Source organism: Petaurus breviceps, unplaced genomic scaffold (assembly GCF_028583685.1).
Source record: "Petaurus breviceps papuanus isolate PSGF00001 unplaced genomic scaffold, PetGlider_PUasm1.0 90977, whole genome shotgun sequence".
Lineage (NCBI taxonomy): Eukaryota > Metazoa > Chordata > Mammalia > Diprotodontia > Petauridae > Petaurus > Petaurus breviceps.
The window spans coordinates 6907240-6933213 of NW_027187391.1; the positions used below are offsets into that span (position 1 = coordinate 6907240).

General features: G+C 36.7%; 1 protein-coding gene and 1 long non-coding RNA gene across 2 annotated transcripts in view; both read right to left on the minus strand.

The window, feature by feature from the left end:
- ARFGEF3 (ARFGEF family member 3) overlaps positions 1-25974 on the minus strand; it is a 229582-nt gene that overhangs the window by 187885 nt on the left and 15723 nt on the right. The window lies entirely within an intron of this gene.
- LOC138153081 (uncharacterized) lies at positions 1678-22666 on the minus strand. The gene is made up of 2 exons (XR_011166285.1): positions 21003-22666; positions 1678-2048 (listed from the first exon to the last, which is right to left on the minus strand). It is a non-coding gene; the product is annotated as an uncharacterized lncRNA (long non-coding RNA).

Genomic DNA, 25974 nt, shown 5'->3' on the forward strand with positions numbered 1-25974 from the left:
AATCTCTTTAGAATTCATCAGTCTATTCATTCACAAATATTAATCACTATCTCCATGCCTAAAAGCAAAATACAGGCAAGACAACTAACTGTCCAATTACCCTTTAGAGGTGTAAAATGGTGCAGAAAGGGACCTCAAAACTCTTTTAATGGAATGCTCTTATAGTAAAGGTAAGGGAAATGAAGCACAGAAGTTATGGAATTGCCTAAGGTCACACAGATAGTTTATGTGGCAGGGCCAGGGATGGATCTTAGGATCTCATGATCTGATTCATTATAGTGCTCTTTCTAATTCATCACAATGCCTGTCCTCTTTGGAATAGAAATTTCTAATTACAATGGCAACATACTTGAGCAAAACTAGCCAATTCTAACAGCAAGATAATAGAGGACAGAAATAAAATTGGTTCTCATAAATAAACATCTTGGAAGCTATTTCCCATCTGGGAAAAGTACATCAGGTTCTTAGTAACTTCTTCTTTCAATAATACCTTTCTCTACAGAAAGAAAAGGAACAGACATAAAGGGAAACAACCTGGTAGAATAGAAATGACAGTGACGTTAGAATCATAAATCTCACCTCTGACACCAACTATGTGATCTTGAGCAATCAAATGAATCAACAAACATTTATTAAGCATCTACTATGTGCCGCTCTAGTTGTGTGACCCTGGGCAAGTCATTTAACCCTGTTTGCCTCAGTTTCCTCATCTATAAAATGAGGTGAAGAAGGAAATGTTAAACCATTTTAGTATCTTTGCCAAGAAAACCCCAAATATGGTCATGAAGAGTTGGACATAACTGAAACAACCAAACAGCAACAATGCACCACCACATTGTTAACTGATCTTCCCAGAGCTCTTTTTTTTTCATTTCTAAGATAAGGGTGTTGAACTATTTGCCCTCTGAGCTCTTTCAGCACCATATCTATGACCATATTTGCTCATGACAGATAATGTTTCACAGTCTTACAGATATGGATAGGGTCTTAGAAATCATCTAACACAACATTCTCAGATGAGGAAACAGCAGCCCAGAAAATGATAAAAGCAACTTGCCCTGGATTTTCTGATGGCTAGGCCTATGTGTGTTCTATAGCACTGCACTGAAAAGAAACAAAGAATTTCAACCATTCCAGGCACTGGAAGAGTCAGCTGCCTTCCTTGGCCTTTCTCAACCCCTAACCCAGAAACCCAGCTTCCATTGCCCTCCCATTTACAGCTACTTTCCATCTACTCTGTATTCATCTTGCAGTTACCAGTTTAGGTAAATATTGTTTCCCTTTTAAAAATGTAAACTCCTTGAGGGCAACAACTATTTTTGCTTTTTCTTTATATCCTTAAATACTTGGCACACAGTAAACTGCTTAATAACTAACTGCTTATTGATCAATTAGTTATGTTTATTCTCTGGACATTAAGTCAATAGTTTGAATCCCCTCCCACCCAAAAAGCCATAATGTGAGGATTACATGCTGCTTTCCTTTTATTATAGGAGCATTCTGGGGAGTGGGGGTGGTTTAAACTGGAGTTGCAGAATTTGGTCACACAGCTAGGAAATGTCTGAGACTGGATTTGAACTTATCTTCCTGACTCTAGGTCCAATTCTTTTTCCAGTATTCTGTCCACTGTACCAACTAAAATACATGGGGTCACAAAGGAAACCAATTATATTGAAATACAGTTTTCAAAATATTTTTTTAAAAAGCAAATGCATGGACCCCAGATTAAGAACCTCTCAAACAGATCAACTAGTTTAATCCTCTCATCTTATGGATAAGGAAATAGAGACTGGGAGACACTAAATGACTTGCCTAAGGTAACATAGGTTATAAGTGGAACAACTGGGATTTGAACTTAGGCCTTTATTCCAAATCTAGAGTTCTTTTTAATGCACCATATTTAATTTTGGCTTCAGAACAAATTCAGAGTACTTCCTCCAAACTGAGACTTTATAAGATTGTAACATTCCCATGGTAACACAAGTAGTAAATCTCCACGGTTGGATTTGAACTTGGGACTCCTGATTCCAAGTCTGATATTGTAGCCCCTAGAAGAAAAGTTAATATCTCTGAGTTAATGATTCAGGCCATAGCTAATCAGTGTTTAAAGACAAATGCAAAACTATCCATCACCATGGCACAATCAGTTTTGTGGTCAACAATAAAGAGAATTAGAGATATTCTAAATACCGGAAACATCTGATAGTTATCCCCCATGAAGTGCATGTAGGGTTATTAACTATATGATAACTGTATAGGAAAGTATATAAAGTGCTGGATCTAGAATCAGGAAGATTTGGGTTCGTATCCAGCCTTAGACACTTTCCAGTTGTATACCCATATGTAAATCATTTAACCTTTTCTACCTCAGTTTACTCACCTATAAAATGGTGATAATAATAGCACCTACCTCCCAAGGTTGTTGGTGAAGATCAAATAAAATATTGTTAAAACAAAGCACTACATAAATGCTAGCTAGATATTATATGTCTGAGGACTAAGCCTGTCCTCAACTAACTAGTTTTCTTGGTTCTATTGACAAAATATTTAATTTTAAGACTGGAAACATCTGTGGTTTAAGATTCACTGAATTCTAGCTAGATCTTCTTCCATTTGTCCCATCTTCCACCACGGTCACCATTTGGCACCATGCTTGCAATGAAGATAAAATGTTAGAATACTATTCTTACTCTGTTTCTAGGCAGCTTAAAATAAGAATACAAATCAAGTGGAGGGTATTTCAGATAAAGAAAGAAATAGATGCCTTTTCTGTTTGCTCATCTCACGGTCACAGATTTGTCCCTTGTATTTTGTCCAAGGCACTAAATTCTATTGGCATTAAAAATCATGTGACTGCAGCCATATGTGCAGATAATGAACCTTTAATAGTCTGTGCTGTTAATAGGTATCATGTAGTGGGTGACGATAGAAAACCTCATTTTACAAAAATATTTTTCCCAGAGCATTATACTCTCGGGACTCTCACTTTTTAAATACCTCAACAGAATTCCTATTGGAACTACCTTTAAATGCATGAGTGAAAGCAAAAACATTTATTAAACACTTACTAGGTGCTAAATACTGTGCTAAGCACTGGGGATACAAATATGAAAGCAAGATGGTCTCTGCCCTCAAGGGGCTTATACTCTAAAGGAGAGAAAGAACATTTATAAAGGAGTGGGGTAGGAAGGGTGAAGTGTTTCAGAGTGGGAAGTCAAATCAGGGCTATCAATTCCATGTTAGCCATTTCCTTAAGGCACATTGTAGGTGCCCTTATCCTCTTTCCTAGCCCATACAATCAGTTCAATGATGAATTTTGAACATTGAACAGCCTCAGGTCTGGCATTTCCCAAAAAGAGAGGAAAGAAACAGATTAGGAAGACAAAGTTGGTTTTAGGGGCCATGATTGTATTTGGGGACTGCATTTACCATTTGCCTTGCAGTTTCACCATCTTAAAACTCACAGAATTAAGAGGCAGCTTCAGAAACAGACAAGGGTGGTTATAACGATACATGTATAATTCACTGCACATTTCTGCTCAGTATTGTATTAAATCAATCCTAAAATCTTCCTGAGCCAAGCCCATGCCTTAGGAAAAACAAGCAAATATTCCCAATAGTTTCTCTGCAGATAAATTAACCAGTGTGTTTCCTTAGTGACAGTGAAAGGAGGAAAGGATTTAAAATTAATATAATAGAGTCTATCTAACAACAATAGAACAGGCCTTCAAATTTAACTCTTAAGTACCACATACTACCTTTCATTTGGATACCTTGTTCCACCTCTCCTTTGTACTGGTAGTAGTGGGCTTTCTTTGTCAGTGTATGGGGACCAATTTAACACCAGTCTCTGTTATCATCACTCCATTAATTGAAGGCCACAAAAGATTAGTATAATACCTTCATAATTATAGCTAACATTTATATAACACCTACTATGTGTCAGGTACTGTGCTAAATACTTTACAATTATTAATTAATTTGATCCCCCACAATAATCCTGGGAAGTAGGTGCTATTATAATCCCCATTTTACAGATGAGGAAACTGAGGCAAACAAGTTAAGTGACTGGTCACACAGCTGATAAGCTTCTAAGGTCAAATTTGAACTCAAGTCTTCCTGACTCCAGGCCTGGAATTCTATCCCCTGTGCCACCTAGCTGCCTCAAGAACAGAATTCTTGAGATGAAAAGAGATCTCAAGGTTATCTAGTCCAGCCACTATTCCAAATTCCCCAACCCAGCTACTTGGTACAGTTGTTAGTACATGTGACTTGCAGTCAGAAAGATTTGAGTTTGAATCCTGCTCCAGACATTTACTACATGTGTGACCTGGTAAAAGTCTCTTTACCTCTGTTTCAATTTTCTCATTTATAAAATGGGGATAATAATAGCCCCTATTCATAGAGTTCTTTAAATGAGATTATTTATGTAAAGCACTTTTTGAACCTCAAAGTGCTATGTGAATGTGTGACATTTAAAAAGTTCAAGAGACATAATTTCTGGGTAATTAGTCATTTTGTTAATAATGCTAGCATTTTAATCAAAGAGGTCAGTGGCATTCTTGAATGCCAGAGATCCTCATGGCAGTGGGTTCAAAGCTAATGTGGCCTAACCAAAGAAAGGTTGGTGTTCCAGAGCGTGACACTCAACTCTGATTGATTAACAAGTAATGAGAGAGAGTGAATATTATACAATGAAGGCCTGGACCTAGTCTAATGAACTTTGATTATGTCATTTACTTTGGAAATTACCCAGTCTGGGACAATCAAAACAAAGAATTTATCCCCACCCAAACCTGAGTAGAACACAATAGGATTCAATTTCTTGAAAGGTTGAGTGGGGTCTAACCAAGATTGAGAAGTTAATTCACTCTCATTATCAGTAATGTCCTTCAAGAGACTGAACTTTGAAATGAGGACTATAGAAAAAGGGGGTACTCTGGATCTCCCCAAATCATTGGTTAATAATAATCATCTCTCAAATGTTAACTAGTATTATTGTTATAGTCTGTAAAATTCATAAGCATTTCATCTTTGTGTAGGTCCAAGGTACTGATATAATTGTTATGGATACGAATAGGAAAATAAATGTAAATATGTATAGAAAAAAATCTGAAAACAGTTAAGCAAAATCAATCAATTCAGCGACTATATCTGACAATGTATTCGACATCTTGCACCCATCAAACTTCCACTGAGTCCTCCTATTCTAAGGAACAAATAAATTGCTGTTATTTGAGGATAGCAGCCAAATTGTGAAAGAGAAATAAAGACTGGGGAAAGAACAAACAGTGGTGGACAAAGCACAACCAGCACCACAAACTGCAGAGATTTTGAATTAAGTGACAACTGGTAATGAAGCAATTTAGGGAGGAGAATCTAGGCTGGCAGCTTGGGGAAAGAGGCTAGGTCAAGGGATTTCTGTTAGCAGAAATCAGAAAAGATAGAATGGAAAGGGCAATAGGAAGATGCAATATGATAGCCAGAGGAGCCCAGAAGTGGCATGAAAAACATTACCATGGAAAGGAAAAGGAAGTAAAAGTGAATCAGTTATGTAACCAGAATGAGACAACAGAAGAAATCCAGGGGGCATTATTTGGCACCTCCTAGATACCAAAGGATCAATAAAACCTTCTATTCATTGGGTAGATTCCCTGAAGAATTTATAGAAAAATACAGACTGGATTTAAATAGGATAAGGACTGAAGTTGTTATAATCTACATTTTTGGAAGAGTCCCCAACAATATGAGGGCAACAAGGTGTCACAGTGGATAGAGTGCGGGACCTGGAGTCAGGAAGACCTGAGTTCAAATGTGGCCCTTACTTTGGAAATTACCCAGGGTAATTAATAGCTGTGTGACCCAGGGCAAGTCACTTAAGTCTATTTACCTCAATTTCCTCATTTATAAAATCAGCTACAGAAGGAAATGGCAAACCACTCCAATATCTTTGTTAAGAAAACCCCAAATGGGGTCAAGAAGAGTTGGACGTGAATGAAATGACCAAACAACAATAACAACAACCCACAATATGAAATTATAGCTCCAAAGTATGAAGTCACAGCAATCAATAGAAATTATGTACCAAGATTCAGTCAGGTGCTGATAGGGAAGGGGAGTATGGGAGTTAAGGGATAAGAGGGGGTAGGAGGAATGGAGGGGGTTAGGATGGAAGGAAGTGAATTATTCTAAATATATTTACTAAGGATTCATAGAACAGGAATTTAAATGTTCTAAATAATTTATTTTTGCCCTCCAGAGATCCACAAGGCCTATCTACTTTTAAATCCTATAGTTAAGGAAAGATTTATCCCTTCATCAAGGCAGCATAAATACCTCCTATGGAATGGGAAAAGTCATGGCTAAAGTAAATGGCTGGTACAGGATGACTTATTACTAGGATATCTTAATGCACTCTGGTTTAATAGCAAACAGCAATCAAGCAAAAATCGAGCTGGAAAAGGTTGTATCATAATGTTTTAGCAACCTGCTAAGGAGCCACAGAGGTACTCTCAGTGCCAGACTGGGAAGATAAAACTAGAGCAGGAACTATCTGTTTTAATCTTCCATACATTTTAAATGGATTGAAAGCACACTGTAATTTTCTCTTTGCTACCTAATCCTAGGAAAATAATGCTGAACACAAGTTGGAACTAAAATTGCAGATAAAAAGACTCACACTGTTCTACCCAATGGCTATTATGTAATTAAAGGTGGGTTATGCCCCATTTCTCTGAAACTGTTCTCTCTTGCCTCCATGCATTTGTACATCTCATCCCTGATATCCTGGAACAAACACCTCCCCACCTGTCTTCAGTTAAATCTCTCTTTCCTAGAGGCCAAGCTCAGATGCCACCTTTTGCATGCCCCATTGCCCTCTTCCCTATCCATTCCAACTGGCAGTGATCTTTTCCTCCTCAAATTTCTCCTTGTTTCTAGATGGTTTCAAATAAAGGGAAGTATAAATGAGAGATTGAGGGATGACTGAACAATGGACTACTATTATGCTATAAGAAATGCTAAAAAAAAAAAACAACCTGGGAACACTTGTATGAACTGATACAAAATTGAAGGAACCAAGAAAGCAATATGTATAGTAACAAGATTAAAAAGACAAACAAGTTTGGAGACTTAAGAACTCTGATTAATTCAATGATACTACTAATAACCAACATTTATATAGTGCTTACCATGTTACAGACACTATACTAAGTGCTTTACAAATATTATCTTATTTGATCCTCACAACAATTATGGGAGTTAAGATGCTATTATCATAATTCAAACTTTATAGTTGAGGAAACCGATGCAGACAAGATTAAGTGATTGCTCAAGGTCACACAGTTAATGACCTTCTGAGACTGGATTTGAACTCAGATATTCCTGACTTTATGCACTGTGCCAGCTAGCTGCCTTAATGATGAAGCCAAATTCCAGACTATCCATGATGCCCCTGACCTCTTGATAAGAGCAATGATGGAATCAGGTGAAATTGAGACATACATAGTTTTGGATATGACTGATGTGGGAATCTATTTTGCTTGACTTTGCCTATTTGTTACAAAACTTTGTTTTTGTTTTTAAAAATTTTCCCCCAGGGGCGGCCAGGTAGCACAGCAAGTAAGAGCACCGGCTCCAGTGTTGAGAACACCTGGAGATCGAATCCTGGGCTCAGAGACACTTAGCACCCACCCAGAAACACCTGGCCGTGTAACCTTGAGCAAGTTACTTAACCCCATTTGCTTAGGGGCGGCCAGGTGGCTCAGCCAGTAAGAGCACTGGCTCCAGTGTTGGGACAACGGGGGGATCGAATCCCGGGCTGACACTCAGCACCACACCCAGAAATAACTGGCCGTGTAGCCTTGAGCAGGTTACTTAACCCCGATTGCTTTAAAAAAAAAAAAATTTCCCCCAGTAGTTGGGTATATGGGAAGGAGGAGGGCGAGGAAATAGACTTTTATAGATTGAAAAATTAAATTAAATCTTTAAAAAGAAACAAAGAAGCTGCTTTAAGGTCACAAACTTTGTCCACTATATTTTGCCCAAAACACTAAAGAGCTCTACCATGAAAGTATCAAGAAAACATTGCTGCGAAGCCATATGTGTAGATAACCAGTATTTAAAAGTCTCTATCCTGAAGTAAATAGGGATTGATAGGGCTTAGACTAGTAATTTCATTGATATAGGTAACTACTATATGAAGAAACTGCCACTAGTATAATTTGGCTGTAATCTATAGTCTTATAGACTTGCTTAGGTCACTGAAAGATTAAGGGACTTGCCCAGAGATATAGAGTATGTGTCAAAGGTGGAGGCTGAATTCAGCTCTTCCTGGTTCTGAGGCTACCTCATTATCCACTGTGCAATTCTGCATCTCTTGCAAGAGGTAATGACAGAAAATCCTATTTTGCATGAATATTTTCCCTTCATAATATTTCTGTAAAACCCCTACTTCTTTATAAATCAATAATGTCCATATTATAAGTACTTTAAAAAAACACAATTTCGGGCTAGACCCCTTGGTTTGATTCCTCCTATGTTCTTAATTGTAATTTAACTGTATTATAAGTATTTGTATATCTTATTCCATCTACCAGACTGTAAACTCCTTGAGCACAAAGACTGAATCATTTTTCACCATTGGATCTACACCATCTAGCATACACAGTGCCTTATATACAGCAGACACTTCACAAGTATACCTAGAATTGTGTCATTGAAATTCTAATTAACTTCCCATTTGCACAGCAGCATATATACCTCATCTGTCCTGTTGTATCTCCCAGGGAAATAACTAGGAACAGGTGCAGGAGAAGGGTGGGGACAGCAGACTGTGTTTTTCTTCCTTATGTAAAGGCCATTTCCTGGTGAACACAATTCCTAGGGTGCTGGTTTCTCAGCACAGGACCCACCTCCACCTTGCCTAATGCTTGAAGTCATTCAGCATGGTACCCCAGTAGCTCCCCACTTCTCCCAGACCCATCCCACTCCCATTCCACATTGCCTAAACACAATGGTCACCCTGACACCTCTTTTCTAACCCGGTTGCTATAGCTACCCAGAAATAGCACACTTGACTAATTTTGAATTTCATCAATTTCATTCCCCTGCTTACCCTTATAGATGAATAACCAGCTGAGAAAGCAATCAGACATGAAGAGGAAGAACGGGAAGGGAAGAAGAAAAGGGCCAAGGGCAGAGGTCTCCAATGAGTAAATTGGGCTCAACTGAGAGATTTAAAAACCCAGTCTGAGGGATCCCCCACAATTGTTGCAGGGTCCCCCACCCATTCTTTTCTGTGCCATGAAATCCTCTCCTACTTTTAGCTGGCCTCCCTCTAGGAAGAGAACTGAGCAGGCAGCAGGCATCCACTCTTTCTTTACATGGCTCAGGGACTTCACTGGCTCTCCCACTAGGATTATAAACCCTCTGGGAAATGAAAAGTAATTTTTTTCTTATAGAAAAGTTGAAGACCTCAGGCTTGAATCATCCACAAGTCAAAGTATCTCTGGAATAAATAAAAGCAAAATATGTATATATACATATGTGTGTGTACAAATATATACACATATATGTCTATACACATATATGTATATATACATATATAGACATCCATTTATATGTCCATATACACATATATACAGAGTATATGCATATATATGTGCTTGGGTATATATATATACACATACATATACCTACACATATACACATACACATACTCAGACAATACAACCATACATATATATGTACAAAAATTGCCCATGAACATTTTAAGGTAAAAATAGTGCCTAGATGAGCTGACATTTTCATGCTACCATGTAATGGTCCAACCAAATTTTCCCATCAAAAATCAATCTGACCAAGGACTACATTGCTATATGAGGAATGAAAGGGTGGATTTATTTAAAGAAATACATTTTATGTAAAGCACAATGACCAAGGATGAAAAATGGCGATGATGGTATAGCAATATTTGGGTTTCAGTGTCATTTTTAACATAAAAATTTCATTCAAATAAGGCTACTTCAGTCTGTCACTGCGTTGTTTTTTCTGACTTATTTTGCTTTCAATCTTTGCATATCACTCCCCAAGACCATTTTTGCTATTATATGTGCTTTGTAATAAGGAATGGAGCAGATATAAATTTGATAATACTCTTAACTGCTCCCTTTCCAATAACTTATTAGCTGCTTCCTGAATTCAGCTTAGCCATTTTCAAGATTAGCAAACCACTATGGTGTAACTGTGAAGTTATGTTAATGAAAGGATTCTTGCTGACTAGTGGTATAAGGAGATTTCTGTGGGCTCTCTTAAACCCTAGACCTTTCTTCCACTTCTAAGAGATCTTTGTGTGTACTTCAGAGAGCTGCAAGACTGTTATCATAATTAAGTGCCTACAAATGCAGCTACCATATTGGGTATAGGTGCAAAACTAAGGGCGTTATCATTCAAAATGATTCTTTTTTGTTTGTTTGTTTTAAATCAAGTGTCCTAATAGTCACTGTTGGAGAGGCTGTGAGTAAGCAGGCACACTGATGCATGGTTGATAGAGCTATGAAGCGATTCAACCGTCTTGTATCTCAATTTATAATTATCCAAGAAAAGTGACTAAACTGTCCATACCTTTGGAGCAGCAATCCCATTATTGAGAATAAATCCCAAGGAAGTTAAAGCCAGAAATAAGATTTAAATGTATGCCAAAATATTCATAGCAATAAACTCAATAAGCTCCAGTGAGTTCCTCTAGGAGCAAATACAAAATACTCTGTTTAGCATTCAAAGTCTTCTAAGTCTTCTTATGCCTTATTCCCAACACATTCTCTTTGATCCAGTGACACTGGCTTCCTGACTGTTCCACTAATAAGACATTCTATCTCTCTTCACTGGTCATTTTCTCTTACTGTCCCTTATGCCTGGACCATTATCCCCCCTCTGCTCTGACTCCTGACCTTCCTGGCTTTCTTTAAGTCTAAAATAAAACCCCACTTTCTATAAGAAGTTTCCCCTAACTCCTCTTTTATTTATTTATTTTATTTTTAATTTATGGAATAAAACAAGCATTTCCATAACCTAGTATAATAATAAAAAGATGATTACACATAAAACTGCAATTCTACTACATATAACTTGATATTCCTTTTAGATATATAATAAAGTTATCAAATTAAAATGGTCTTGAGATATCATTTTACACCTATCATATAGGCTAAAATTATTGAAGGGGAAAGCGACAAATGTTGGATGGATGTGGAAAAATTGGAACACTAATTCATTGTTGGTGGACTTGTGAACTGATCCTACCACTTTGGAGAGTAATCTGGAATTATGTCATAACTCCTCTTAATTCTAGAGGTTTCCCTCTTTTAATTATTTCCTGTTTATCCTGTATGTAGCTTACTTTGTCTATGTTTATTTGCATGCTGTCTCTCACATTAAATTATAAACTTTTTGAGGGTAGGGACTGGCTTTTTTCTTCTTTTTTTATCTTTTGTATTCCTAGAGTTTTAGCACAGTGCCTGGCACATAGTAGTGCATAGCAACATAGCTTAATAAGTGTTTATCAAATTGAAAATAGCAATGTTCTTTGCCATAGCAAAGAATTAATGAAAAAAAATAGGTGTTGAACAACTAGGGAATGACTAAAATAACTTGTGGTACACGATTGTAATGGAATATTATTTATTGTTCCCTAAGAAGTGATACATGTGAGGAATTCAGAGAACATGAGAGGATTTGTATGAATAAATGCAGAGTGAAGTAATTAGAAGCATGAGATCCATAATACAACTCCAGCAATGAATGAAGAGATCACGAAAAAGGAAATTGAACTCTGACTAATGAAAGGGGCAGGGGGACAATGAAGGGACCTGAGAAAAGATAACAAAACATATTACTCTCTCATGCCACAGAGGTAGGGTACTAGGAGGCCAGAATATTATTGTTTCTATTTTCAGACATTGTTTCTTTACTGAATGACTTAGTCTTTCTTTTTCCTTGTCATAAAAGAGGGTTTAATCCAGTGGGGGCTGGGAAATGACCGATGTAAAGACCAAAGATATTAATTTCTAAAGTATTTTTAAAAAATAAACTGTGTTCAACTTCACACCTCCACCTTTGAAAATCTAGAAATGCTCAAATATATAGAGAACTCAGTCAAATTTGTAAGATTACAAGTCATTTACCAATTGATAAATGATCAAACTATATGAACAAGAAGTTTTTAAATGAAGAAATTAAAGTTATCTATAGGCATATGAAAAAAATTATCTAAATCACTATTGATTAGAGAAATGCAAATTAAAACAGCTCTGAGGTACGACCTCACTTCTATCAGATTGGCTAATATGACAGAAAAGGAAAATGACAGATGTTAGAGATGTGGGAAAATTGGAACACTAATCATTGTTGGTAGAGTTGTGAACTAACATAACCATTCTGGAAAGCAATTTGGAACTATGCCCAAAGGGCAATCAAACTGTGCATACCCTTTGATCCAGAAATATCATTACTAGGTCTGTATCTCAAAGAGATTTAAAAAAAAGAAGTGTGTGGGGGCGTGGAGCCTACATGTACAACAGTATTTTATTTTGTTTTATTTTTTTTGGAGGGGAGAAGGTAGGGCAATTGAGGTTAAGTGACTTACCTAAGGTCACACAGCTAGTTTTTGTGTTAAGTGTCTGAGGCCAGATTTGAACTCAGGTCCTCCTGACTCCAGGGTCAGTGCTCTATTTACTTCACCACCTAGCTGCCCCTTGTACAACAGTATTTACAGCAACTATTTTTGTGGTGGTAAAGAGTTGGAAATTGAAGGAATGCCCATCAATTACAGAATGACTGAACAAGGTGTGGTATATAAATGTACTGGAATACTATTGTCCTATGATAAATGATGAGCAGGCAGATTTCAGAAAAACCTGGAAGAAATTACATGAACTGATGCTGAGTGAAGTGAGCAGAACCCAGAGAACATTGTACACTGTAACAGCAACACTGTGTGATGATCAACTATGATAGACTTTGGTCTTCTTGGCAATACAATGATCCGAGACAGTTCCAAAAGACTCAACAGAAAATGCTACCCACATCCACAGAAAGAATTCTAACGTCTGAATGCAAATTGAAGCATACAATTTTCACCTTTTTTTCCCTTTTGTCTTTTTCTTTCTTTCACAACATGACTAATGTGGAAATGTGTCTAACATGTACATATATAACCTATATCAGTTTGCTTGCCATCTTTGGAAGAGGGATGGGAAAGAGAGTGAAAAATTTGGAGCTCAAAATCTTTTAAAAATGAATGTTGAAAACTATCTTTATATGTAGTTGTTTTCCATTTACATGTAATAAAATACTATATACAAAAAAAGGAATACCACCAAAAAAAAGAAATCTAGAAACACTCTTCCCAGTTTTCTGATAATTTTATATCTGTATACTCACCTGTTATTAATTGGTTCAGAGAAAACATGATTTAGGTGAAATAATTTTGCAGAGAACAGTTAATTACATTGTAGCAACATTATAAATTGTTTATTGGCCAAACAACGATGGTGCAGGTTTTACTCTTAATGCCTTAATGGGGATTTTATAGAAAGCCACAGAGGGATGGTGCAGTCTGTGATGTTATATTGACTGCATCAGCTTTTGTTGTTGTTCCTTACACAACCAGTGCCTTATTGAAGTCCCAGGGAGGTCCATGCCCATGAAAGGATCAGATGTTCAAAGCTTATGTTTAGTTTCTATCCTCTTAAGCAAAATATAGGTTCAATTGAGAGTCCCTCATTTTAGACATAACACTATTGTTTCTGGAAATTGTGTATTCAAGTGACATTGTTAAAAGGATGAAATCCTGGGGATACATGTGACGTGCTCTAACTGTGCATGAATTGATACCTTGTCTATTCTGATATCAGTAAAAATCATGAAATGAGTAGGGAAAGAGAATAAAGTAGAGGTCTCAAGGGAATATCAAATGAGAATTGAGATGTGACCATTCAAAAAACCTGGAGCTTAAGTATGTCTTTCTGAAATGCCCAAGGCTCATCCGTGGCAAACTATCTTTGCTAAGCATGCCACTATTTTGTCCTGACATTTCTACCCTTCGATTTTCAAGAAATTTCTGTACCATGTGCCTCTGTTCCTTATTTGATCCACCAGTCAATATCTAGGTCCCCTTGCTGATGACATCAAAGATGGAAAACCAAACCCTGGGACCTGAGTGAGAATTCATGCCTTCCCTTTAAAACCCAAGACCATCAGCTGCTTAAGTAAGCTTCCCTAGTCTGAAAGTGATTGGGTCCCCCAAATTCCTCATACTAACTAGTAGAAATGCTGAGATTGGCATACCTGAGTGTTCTATATCTGAGGAAGATCTCTTCAAAAGACCATAACCTACCCTACACCTCCTTTCCTTTTCTTGCTATGGCCTGAAGAACATCACAATGGAGGGTCTGGCAACTGATGTCTCTGGCAACTGACACCTGGTTGTATTATTAGGGAAAGGACTTTTCTAAGTGCTCTACAAATATTATCAGCCCCAAGAGGTAGGCACTATTATTATCCCTCTTTTACAGTTAAGGAAATTGAGGCAAAGAGAGGTTACATGGTTTGCCTAAGATCACATAGCTATTAAGTGTCTGAGGCTATATTTGAACTCAGGTCTTTCTGATTTCAGGTCCAACTGGCATAGCTGTAGTGATTGAGACCTGGTTGCATCATTTGCCCCAAAGTCTGATTCCTAGATGCCCCATTTCTTTCATCCTCCAGTGTTTCTTCTCAGACCCTGAGCCTCACCTTATTCCTTATTTCAGTTATATAGACAATAGTAAAAGATCTGGCTCCATGCATTATCATTCTTTCTATTTTGTGAAACCACTTCTTGGTTCCTAAACTGTTAATAAAGATAAAGCCAGAGCAAAATATGGAATGGTAAGTGGGGGCTGTCTACAAATTTAGGAACAGTGACTGGGAAAAGAGATACTTGTGCATATTTCAATTATTATAGTTATATTGACTTAGTTTTTTTTTTTTTGAAGGGGGAAAGGAGGGCAATTGGGGTTGTGACTTGCCCAAGGTCACATGGCTAGTAAGTGTTAAGTGTCTGAGGCCAGATTTGAACTCAGGTCCTCCTAACTCCAGGGCTGGTGCTTTATTCACTGCACCACCTAGCCACCCCTTATATTGACTTGTTAAAAAATATAATAGAAGGCATGTGGCACCACAATTTTTAAATTTATAAATAAATAAGTAAATTTATTATAAATAAATTTATTATGAATAAATAAATATTTTTATTTAATGTATAATAATATATAATATAAATATAAATTTATATTATTATAAATAAACAAACAAACAAAAAAGCTACACAGAATTGGTAGTTCCAGTTTCTCTCTCCAAGTCTTTCCTAGGCATCACTATTGTGAGAAGAATACCCCTAACGGGAAAAAGGAAAAGAAACACTTCACAGAAACCCTCTTAATTTCAGTGAACTGATAAACTCTGGTTCCTATTCCTCACTTGGGAACCAGGTTTAGTTGCCTCATCAATATAAAAAGAATTTCTCTGCAGCATCATTCCTAGGCTCTACATAGCCTGTGAGGTGCCATTTAATTATAAAAAATATCCCAACAATAATCCACATGGCAAAGTCCAATTACTATTTTTGATTTTCCAAGGAGTAGAGGCAAGTGACATTGCCACCGAACTGATTGTTCTTTCTGATCAAGATTTTTTTTAATGGAGGTTTACTATATTTCCTTCTACCACTTGGATGCAGGGTCAAGTGTTTACAAAACACTTGATATACACAACACTCCAAATTTTTAAGCTAATTGTCACGGGAATGAAGGACACAGTTCTGTAATACAGATCCTACAGCTGCACTGAATATCTTGGCTAAGTTCCCAAACACCTACAGCCTCTCTTCTCTCTAGTCTCAGGGGAGTCATGCTTTTTTTTTCCTTTTAATTGCATGCAATTTAAAAAATTTCTTTTAAGTTTAGAGCTAATAAACAAAAAGGGTCTTTATCATCCAGAAGTAATTGCTTGTTTTGCTTAGGAAAATCAGTGTGATACACAGATCATTTTTTGACTTGTAGCATATACCTTCTTAGTTTAAGAAGCTTCTCACAATCTAAATAACTGCTTTTTTAAAAGCACTATATAATACAAGATAAGAAGTGATAGGATACTCAGTTTTCTTGGGTCAGCAGAAGTAGTGGGGGGAAACCATCCTAGATTTTAATTCTTATTTTTAAAAATTCATTTTGTTCTTTTAATTCTTCCATTTGTTCCATCCAAATTGTCTTATATTGTTATTGATGCTACCTCCTCCTGAAGGATTTTGTACCCAACTTCCCCAAAAGTTGATCCAATTCTAACCCAATAATAAGGTAGGCACAAGATATCCTGTCAGGAATGGTGAACCCCTCCCCCCCCAAAAAAAATTGGCTACCTGGTGCAGTTTTCCATAACCTGGGGAGATACCTAAGAATTTAGACAGTTTGGGCCAAATCCAGGAAAGGCAACCTTTCATTCAAACCAATCTCTAATTACTTAGGGCAATAATTATATTATCTTCCTTAAGATTATATTGTATTGTATTGTATTATCTTCTGAGTCTTTGAGTTAGAATAGCTTTCTGCTGAAACTAAAAATCTGGGCCAGACAAAGATAAACCTATATGGTGTTTTATTCTCTTTTCCTAGGCCTCTTCTGTTCTCTTTTTATACTTTTGCTTTGGGAATTCCATTGACTTTAAGGTTTCAATTATTAGTCCCAAGCCTCTCCCTAGAATTTTACCCCTTATATTCTTAATTTCCTACTCTATATTTCTACCTGGATAGTCTCCTGGAATCTCCAAACTCAGTCAATCAGTAGTCAATCAAAAATTATTTATTAGGTACTTTCTATAATTTTCTGCTCTGTATTTATTTCTACCTGGATGTTCTCCTGGCATTCCAAACTCTGTCAATCAGTAGTCAGTTAATCAACATTTATTAAGCACTTACTATATATGTGCCAGGCACCATGTGAAGCATCAGGGATACAGAGAAAACAAAACACCAATCTCTCCTCTCAAAAAAGCTCAAACATTATGTATGAGATAAATTGGATATGATCACATAGAAAAAGCACTAACATTAAGGGGGAATCAGGAAAGGCTGGGGCCTTTTAGTATGATTTTAGCTGGGAATTGAAGGAACCAAAGAAACCTGGAGACAGGTGAGAAGGGAGAGAATTCCTGAGGAATTCTAGCCAGTGAAAAATCACAGTCAGAAGATGGAGGGTCTTGTGTAAGGAAGAGTCATTTGTTAACCATTTACCAGCACACCTATGATTTGTCAATGTCACCATTCTTTGGAAGGATGTGTCAGTATATTGCTTTTTGATGCCATTTACCTTTCCTATTACTTCCCCGACCAAAACAGCCTTTTCTGACCATGACTACCACATGCATTGCTGAAATCTATTTCTGGACCTCATGTTAACCTCTGTCCTAAATTAAGGTTCTAACATTTTTCTCCCTCTTTTTGTGTAGTTGAAGCTTGATTTCTCCTTCCTGAATTATCTTTTCCTTTATTTTTTATACCAATAAGAATGACACAGAATTGTGTCTAGTCAGAGGACCTGGGTTCAAGTACACCCCTGAAACTTAGTATCTGTGTAAATTACAAGAAGTCACTTTACTTTCTTGGGTCTGAAGCACCAATGCAATATTCACAGTGTCCACAATCAATATAAATATACCTGCATGGCACTCAACTACAAAATATAACAGTCTCTCCATATAGAAGACAGAAGCAAAACATTTATTCAGACACCAGAAAACCAAATCCCTAAACCAGTAAGCTGATTCCATCACAGCAGCAAAGAGATTAATAAGCAACAATAGCACAGAAAGCCACACCATCCCTTATACTTCTCACAAACCAATATTTACTTACAAGCCTGACTGACTCCCTGGAATGCCTCCTCTCTTCCTCCCAGTTTAGCTAGCTCTGACTCTCAACTTCCTATGGGTTCTGCTCCACCCTTCAGCAAGCTCCTCCCACCAATAAACCAGAGTTTATTTTCAAAGCAGAGAAGATCTTCAAATTACCATTACCATTAAAGAGTCTCAGTTTCCTTATCTGTAAATAAAGGGGATAGACAAGATGGCCCCTGAGTTCCTATAGAGGAAGTTATATTGATTTTGTGTGGAGGGTTGTTGTAGGAGAGGAATAAGCAAAGTACCTACTTCTTTCTGAGGAAGAGTTGTGTTTATTCCATTGACCAGGACTCCTTTCCTCCTTTCATTGTTATCCTGCCCCCTGACTTATCTTATTCTCCTTCCTTGTTGGCAGAGCCCAACCCCACCCAACTTTGCATAGACAGGTCAATGGTATTCAAATTTTTTGGTCTCTGGACCCCTTTATACTCTTAAAAATTATTGAGTACTCCAAAGAACTTTTGTTTGTGTAGATTATATCCAGGAGTGTGCTGAGTTCTATTTGTATTGACTAGAGCTGACTGTTTAATTTTCAATGCTTGTTTTGCTGTGTTTTGTTTTGTTGATTGTATAGACTTAAAGACACAATGGAGAAATATTAATAATTCAGATTAAATTTAAGAGTGTCATGGGTAATTTCCATCCCTTCCTCCTTCTCCCCCCCCCCCAGAGTGAGTTAGTAAACATTTACCTGCATGCTACTGGTTATATTTATTAAATATTTACTCTATTATAAAATAAAACTGATACTTTAAAAAATATGTCATTTAAAAAATAATAATAAAACCATTACATATTAGTATAAGCAACATTTTTTACAAAAACAACTATATTTTCCAAAACAAAAAAAATTAGTGAGAAGAATGGCATTGTTTTACATATTTTTGCAAATCTCTTTAATGTCTTGCTTAACAGAAGATGGCAAAATTCTCCTATCTGATTCTATATTCAATATGTGCTGATATAGTGTCTTGAAGTATATGAAGAAAATTTGACCTCACATAGATATGTAGCTGGAAAAGGTAGGATTATTTTAATAGGCAAATAATCTCATTACTATTATGAAAATAGCATCACCAGGGATCTACAGAACACCTTTCGAGAACCTCTGCACTGGGCTGTTATTCTAGGGATAGGTATTTTAGTATGATCTCTTAAGAAAGCTGAGGGATGGGGCAGCCAGGTAGCACAGCGAGTAAGAGCACCGGCTTCAGCACCGGCTTCAGCACCAGGATGACCTGGGATTGAATCTGGCCTCAGATGCTTAGCACCACACTCAGAAATAACTGGCCATGTAACCTTGAGCAAGTTACTTAACCACAATTGCTTTAAAAAAAAAAAAGAAAGAAAAAAAGAAAGCTGAGGGATTTTTGTTCATTTTGTTGGGTTTTGTTACTTAAAGCATAAAGAAATTTTGCCTAGAGGGAATAAGTTTCAGACCTTCACCTCACTACTTGTTGCCTCCCCATTCTACTAACTACAGGAAGAGTTGAGAGGTATTTTATTCTAACTGTGCATCCTTTTAAAGTGTGTTCTTTTAATTCTGAAATAGTAAAGTAAATTGTATTTTATAGTCCACAAGTGCTCACTGCATATTTAGACTGTAAAACCAGGGGTGGGGAACCTACAGCGACCCTTTGAACTGAATTCAAACTTCACAGAACAAATCCTTGTGGCCGCAGTTTCCTGCAGGGTCCCCCCCCCCCAAACCTTCTGAGGTTTAAACTTCTGTGTTTAGACTTCTAAACCTTCTAAATTAAGCTTAATTTAGTTTTGCCCCTCACTAGGACCCTTTTAGCAGCTCAAAGAGCTGTGAGTAAAGTAGATGCCCATTGACTGGGCTGGGGGAATGATTAAACAAAGTGTAGCACATGAAAGTGAGAATATTACTGGACTGTAAAAAAAAATGAAGAATAAAGGGAGGCCTGGGATGGGGCATGATGGAAATGTCATACTGCATATACTTTTGGATTAGACTAATATGTTGGTTAGTTTTGAAGAATTTTCTTTTTTCTTTTTTTTGTTCTTTTTTTTAAAGTATGGCTTTCTGCATGGGGGAAGGCAAAAGAATATATTGAAAAATCAAGATGATGTCAAAACAAAAATAGCAATAAATTCTTAAAAAATATTTTCAGCTGCTAAAGAATAGGAATTATATATATTTATCCCCAGCACCTTGCACACAGTAGACAATTAAAAATGTTAAACTGAACTTATATCTAATATCACATATTAATATTATCTCATTTGATCCTCATAATAACCCTGAGAGTTAGATGTTATTATCATCCCCACTTTACAGTTGGGGAAGGCAGATTGAGGCTATGTGATTCACCCAGAATAAGACAGCTAGTGGTCACATTTGAACTCATCTCCCAGACTTCAGGACCAGTATGTTCTACCCACCACACCATCCTGCTTGCTTCAAGTGAGTCACCAACTTTCTGGACTTCAGTTGTCTCACTTTTAAAATGACGGACTTAGAGGGAATGACCTTTAAGGTCCCTTCCAGCTCTAGATAAATGATCCATCATTTCTTTTTAGAATATGGGAGGTATGAGAGAAAACACATCAAGACCGAGGACTGTTCCATGATACAATACAGGCAAGGAAAAAAAAATAAATACATTGCCTTCCACCATAGGTCTAGGATTTCCTAGGACAATGTCCAGTTGTGGGGGCCTTTGTGGTCTTCATGATCTTGTTTCAGGTGCATTTCTACCCATCTGATGAAGCTATCATTTCTCCAATTAAAAAAAAATCTTTCCTACTGGTTTCCTTGGATGCAAAAGACCAAACTAGAGCATTAAAATGGGGGACTCAGGCACAAAGGCAATTAAAATGAAATTATATTCTCAGAATGGGAAGCTATTATGGATGGCACTCACTACATATAACTGCTAATCAACATTTACCCACAGCTTTCCAGGGCTTTCTTTAATTACCAAAAGAATAACCCTTCAAATGTCTTGGTAAAAAGTTAGTGCTTCCAAAGGATTATAGAAATTACCTGCAGATCATTTGATCTCTCTGTGCCTCCATTTTGTCATCTGTAAAATGAGACAAAGATGATCTCTAAAGAGTCTTTCAGGATAGTTCTGATTAGATAATAAAACCAGGGGTCTAAATTACTTGGTCCTTGCCATGCCTACGAGTGTAACAATGACCTTGCCTTTGTTGTCAGACGCAGTCAAAAGCCTAGGATACAGTGATGAGTGAGGAAGGCTATAATAAAGCTCATATGAAAGTAGAATGTAACTTTCCCAAAGTATAATTTCTTAAAAGCAGTGTTTTTACATAAATTTTATTTTTACATTACCTATACTTCTCCTAATATCTCCTGAAAGTCATCCTTTATAACACACGATTAACAATCATTTTTAATGAATCTAAGCTTTTCTCTAAAACAAAGGTCTGGGTTTTTTTTTCCTGTTAGGATTTCAAGCTTTCTATGGTAAATTATAAAAACAAATTTCTTAATTTCATCAAATTCCAATTTTTTGACAATAAAGTAACTAATATTCACATGGTAGTTTTCAAAGTACTTTTATATATATATATATGATCACATAACAGTCTCATAACAAATCTGGGAGGTAGGAACTAAACATAATATTATCCCACTTTTATAAGTGTGCTAAATGACATTCAGGGCACTAAAGTGACCTACCCATAGTCTTGTAGCTAGAAAGTATCAGAGGTAGATTTTGACTCCAAAGCCTACCCTGTCCATTTTGTCAAGCTAGCATCTTCATCTGATCCTACATCTGATAAGCGAATATTATCTCAATATGGCTCCAGAGGAGAAAGTAAGGCTAGTCCTCCCTCACTTAAATCTAAATCACTTGTGTGTTGTGGCATCATCTCCCTGATGTCATGGTCCTCTTCAAGAACGAAGGACAAATAGCAGTAATTATCTTAATATTTAAAAGTAGCATTATCTATCTAAAACCACCAGTAAGCATTATATGTAACAGAGATAAGCCAGAAGCATTTCCAGTAAGATCAGGGTGAAACAAGGATATCCATTATCACCACTGTTATTCAATATTGTGCTAGAAATGTTAGCTTTAGCAATAAGAGGAGGAAAAGATATTGAAGGAATTAGAATAGACAAAGAAGATACATATCATCTTTGTAGATGATATGATGGTATACTTAGGAAATCCTAGAGAATCAAGCAAAAAAAATTGCTTGAAATAATAAACAAAATTTGCAAAGTTGCAGGATATAAAACACATAAATCATTGTCATTTCTATATATAACTAACAAACCAAGAGACAGAAAGAGAAATTCCATTTAAAGTTACTGTAAACATTATAAAATATTTGGGAGTGTATCTGCCAAAAGAAATCCAGGAACTTTTGTCATCTGTAAAATGAGACAGTTAGACTAGTTGATCTCTAAAATGTCTTTCAGGATAGTTCTGATTAGATAATAAAATCATAGGTCTAAATTTCCTGGTCCTTGCCATATCTAGGAGTGTAATAATGACCTTGCCTTTGTTGTTAGACACAGGAGAAAGCCCAGAATACAGTGATGAGTGAGGAAGGCTATATGGAACTATATGAACAAAATTATAAAACACTTCATACAAATAAAGTAATATATAAATAATTGGGAAAATATTCTACCTAAAGGAATTTACTTACTCAGTGCAATACCAATAAACTACAAAAAAAAAATTATAGGGCTAGAAAAAAATAATAATGGAATTCATCTGGAAGAACAAAAGGTCCAGATTATCAAGGGAATTATTAAAAAGAAATGCAAGGGAAGGTGGCCTAACCGTACCAGATCTCAAAATTGTATTATAAGGCAGTAATCATCAAAACTACTTGGTACTGGCTAAGAAGTAGTGGTAGATCAGTAGAATAGGATAGGAGCGCAAGACATGGTAGTCAGTGGCTATGGTAATCTACTGTTTGACAAACCCAAAGACTCCAGTTTCTGAGATAAGAGTTCACTATTTGACAAAAACTGCTGGGAAAACTGGAAATCAGTATGGCAGAAACTAGGCATAGACCAACATCTTACACCCTATACCAAGATAAAGTCAAAATGGCTACATGATTTAGATTTAAAGGCTGATACCATAAGAAAACTAGGAAAGCAAGGAATAGTTTACTTGCCAAATCTATGGAGAAGAGAAGAATTTATGACCAAACAAGAGATAGAGAACAGGGGCGGCCAGGTAGCACAGCGAGTAAGAGCACCGGCTCCAGTGTTGGGATGACCTGGGGATCAAATCTGGGCTCAGATACTTAGCACCACACCCAGAAATAACTGTCCATGTAACCTTGAGCAAGTTACTTAACCCCAATTGCTTTAAAAAAAAAAAAAAGAGAGAGAACATTATGAAATGCAAAATGGATGATTTTGATTACATTCAGTTAAAAAGTTTTTGAACAAAGCTGGTGCAACCAAGATTAGAAGGGAAGTGAAAAGCTAGGAAACAAATTTTATAGCCAGTGTCTCTGATAAAGGTCTCATTTCTAAAATATATAGAGAATTGAGTCTAATTTATAAGAATACAAGTCATTCCCCAGTTGTCAAAGGATGTGGACAGTTTTCAGAGGAAGAAATTAAAGCTATCTATAGTCATATAAAAATTTATCTAAATCACTATTGATTTAGAGAAATGCACATCAAAACAACTTTGAGGTACCATATCACACCTATCAGATTGGCTAACACAACAAAACAGGAAAAAGATAAATGTTGGAGAAGATGTGGGAAAGTTGGAACACTAACTCATTGTTGGTAGAATTGTGAACTGATCCAAACATTCTGGAGATCAATTTGGAACCATTCCCAAAGGGTTGTAAACTCTTTGACCCAGCAATACCACTTCTAGGTCTATGTACCAAAGAAATCATGAAAACAGGTAAAGGATCCACATGACCTTTTTATTTATTTATATTTATAGCAGCTCTTTTTGTGATAGCAAAGAATTGGAAATTGAGTGGATGTCCATCAATTGGGGAGTGGCTGAACAAGTTGTGGTATATGCATGTAATGGAATACTATTGTGCTATAAGAAATGATGAGCTGGCAGACTTCAAAAAAACCTGGAAAGACTTATATGAACTGATTCTGAGTGAAATGAATAGAATCAGGAAAACACTGTACAAAGTAACAGCCACATTGTGCGATGACTGACTTTGATAGACATAACACTTCTCAGAAAAGGATCTAAGACAACTCCAAAAGACCCACAACAGAAAATGCTATCCACATCCAGAGAAAGAACTTTGGAGTATGAAAGCAAATGGAAACATAATATTCCCCCCCCCCCCTTTTCTTTTGTTGTTTTGTTTCTTCTTTCTGTAATGGGAATGTAAATTTTTAAGATCTTCCCTGCCCCTAGGCTAAAGTGCACCTGGAGCCTGTGGTGGGAGGCTTGTTTTTCAGCAGATACTTCTTGATTGGCCAGTGAATCAATAAGGTTGTTACATTCTCTGAGCCAGGAGAAGGCTATATAAGCCCTGATGTGTAGCTTTGTTTTGGGGGCTCACTTTGAGAAGTGTTCTGTGATTTGATCAGATGAGACTCTGAGAAGCCGTTGCTGCTACAGAGCCCCCCCTCGGCTTTGAAAAACCCAGATGTTGATTTGATATGGATGTAATGGTTGGACAGTTTGGAAGCTGTCTACTTGATCTGTTTCTCTGTCTTGATAATTCTGTCTGTATACTCTGAAGTTCAGGGTGCTGACCTTTTTCCCCTGAACTAGGTAAACGATATATGTTTGACTGATTAAAGTAAGTTTGTTAACCCATTTTGAGTTGCTTTCCTTTATCAAAGCAGATCCAAGAACCTGTGGTGGCAGACACCCTGGGGACGCTGGGGTGCTTGCCGCTACACTTTCTCATGGTTGTTCCCTTTATTTCTAATTCTTCTTTACATCATGACTAATGTGAAAACATGTTTAATATAAATGTATAAGTAGAGCCTATGTCAGATTGCATGCCATGTTGGGGAAGGGGGAGAAAATTTAAAACTCAAAATTTTATGGAAGTAAATGTTGAAAACTAAAAATTAATTAATTAATTATTTTTTGGAATTAGCATTGACCTAAGGTCAAAGACCAGTCAAACAATGAGATTTTTTAAAAATCTTTTTTGAAAAGTTTCTTCAAAGGAATTTTTGTTAAAGTTGTAGGTATATACTTTTAACTCAGAGACATAGACATTCGGAGACAATTCAGAGACATTCAATATAGAGTTAGAACGTAGAAACTTTTTTGCTTTACTTACTTATAAAGCAGCACTGAATGTCCTGTGAGAGAGAACAAACTAGCTTACTCAGTTTAGATACCACAAAACATGTGTGGTGCAGCCAATTTGCTGAACAAGCTGAATCAGTGTTCATTTATCACATAGTCTCATATGTCCTCTGTGATAAGCATTATCCAAACTAATGTGGCCATGGAACTCCTTTTAAGCCAGTTTGTAGCAGACTCCCTATTATCCAACATGATTAATGAATGGGCTGCTCCATTAATAAAATATTAGCATGCATGTATTCCAATTTTAAAAGAATTTGAATAAAATACACCAAAAAAAATTCAACAAATATATTTCAGTATTGGCTGGCTTTCTTTGTAATAATATGTATGTTGTTTTATGCATTTAAAAACATTACTCTCTAGAGCTCTGACCCTGGAGTCAGGAGGACCTGAGTTCAAATTTGACCTCAGACACATAACACACACACACACACACACACACACACACAAAACTAGCCATGTGACCTTGGGCAAGTCACTTAACCCTAATTGCTGTACCTTCCCCCATCCAAAAAGAAAAAAAAAAAATAAAATTAATTACTCTGGGAGGGAGCCATAGGTTTTGCCACATAACCCAAAGGGTTCATGACAGAAAAAAAAGGCTAAGAACTCTTGGATAGCTTTTTGTTTTTACATTACCTGCAGAGTATCTCTCCCCCTCCCTCCTCTCTAAGAGTCATCATTTACAACATA